Genomic DNA, 1034 nt, shown 5'->3' with positions numbered 1-1034 from the left:
GATTGCTGCCATTTTGCTGTGTGTTTTTTTCTGTTGCTGCTAAATTCTTTGTTCCACATACTTTTCTGTGTTGAGATCATTTTGTTTGTGGATTTTCTTGATTTCTGTTGTGTTAATGCTTACTAAATCTTACTAATTTCCCTCTTTTTAGTTTGATGTGCTAGTGTCAATTTTCTCTTTGGTTACCCTGTAATTTTTTAAGTTTTTCTTTATTTAATACAGTCTGTTTTGTCTTGAAATCGACTTTACTTCCTAGCTATTTGGACATTCTGTATCTACACTATTCTCTCTCTCTTTTCTTTTTGCTTTGTAGTTGACTTCATTGTAAGTTGATATATCTCTAGTTTCTTATTTTCAGTCTTGTAGGTTTGTTGTACTTTAAAAACTTATACATATGAATTGGAGTACTGTTATGGCACTGTAGTAAAAGCACTGGACCCCATATCGATTTGAATCACAAGGTTGGCAGTTCAAACTTAGCAGCCACTCCTTGGGAACTCTATATAGGGTCACTATGAGTCAGAACCAACTCAACAGCACTTAACAACTTAACATTGCGTTCTGGATGATGTTGTCATATATGGTCATCACAGATTGTTGTCTGCTGTTGTTGCTTCTCAGTTCAAAGAAAACCCTTTAGCATTTTTTTAAAGTTGATCTGGTCATTACAAATTTCTTTAATTTCTGTTTATCAGGAAATATCCAAATTTCGCTGTCATATTTGAGAGACAGTTTAGTAGGGTATATGATTCTTGGTTGCAGTTTTGTTATAAGTTTGGTATATGTCATCCCATTGCCATTTGCCTGCATGGTCTGCTGAGAAATTAGAGTTTAGTTTTATTTAAAGGTTCTTCTCTGTAGGTAAATGTTCATTTTCCCCAAGATGGTCTCAGCATTCTTTCCTTGCCTTTGGTTTTGTAAAGTTTGATTATGATATGTCTTGGTGATTTTCTTTTGGAATCTACCCTGTTTGGGTTTTGTTTAGCTTCTTGTATGCTTATCTTCAAGTTCTTCGTGATGTTAGGGAAGTTTTT

General features: G+C 34.1%; 1 protein-coding gene across 2 annotated transcripts in view; it reads left to right on the top strand.

The window, feature by feature from the left end:
- SENP7 (SUMO1/sentrin specific peptidase 7) overlaps positions 1–1034 on the top strand; it is a 199479-nt gene that overhangs the window by 194255 nt on the left and 4190 nt on the right. The window lies entirely within an intron of this gene.

The sequence above is a fragment of the Chrysochloris asiatica genome, unplaced genomic scaffold (genome assembly GCF_000296735.1).
Source record: "Chrysochloris asiatica unplaced genomic scaffold, ChrAsi1.0 scaffold00120, whole genome shotgun sequence".
Taxonomy (NCBI): Eukaryota; Metazoa; Chordata; class Mammalia; order Afrosoricida; family Chrysochloridae; genus Chrysochloris; species Chrysochloris asiatica.
The sequence above is the reverse complement of the archived record's forward strand: the minus strand, read 5'-3'. Positions and strand labels throughout refer to the sequence as shown.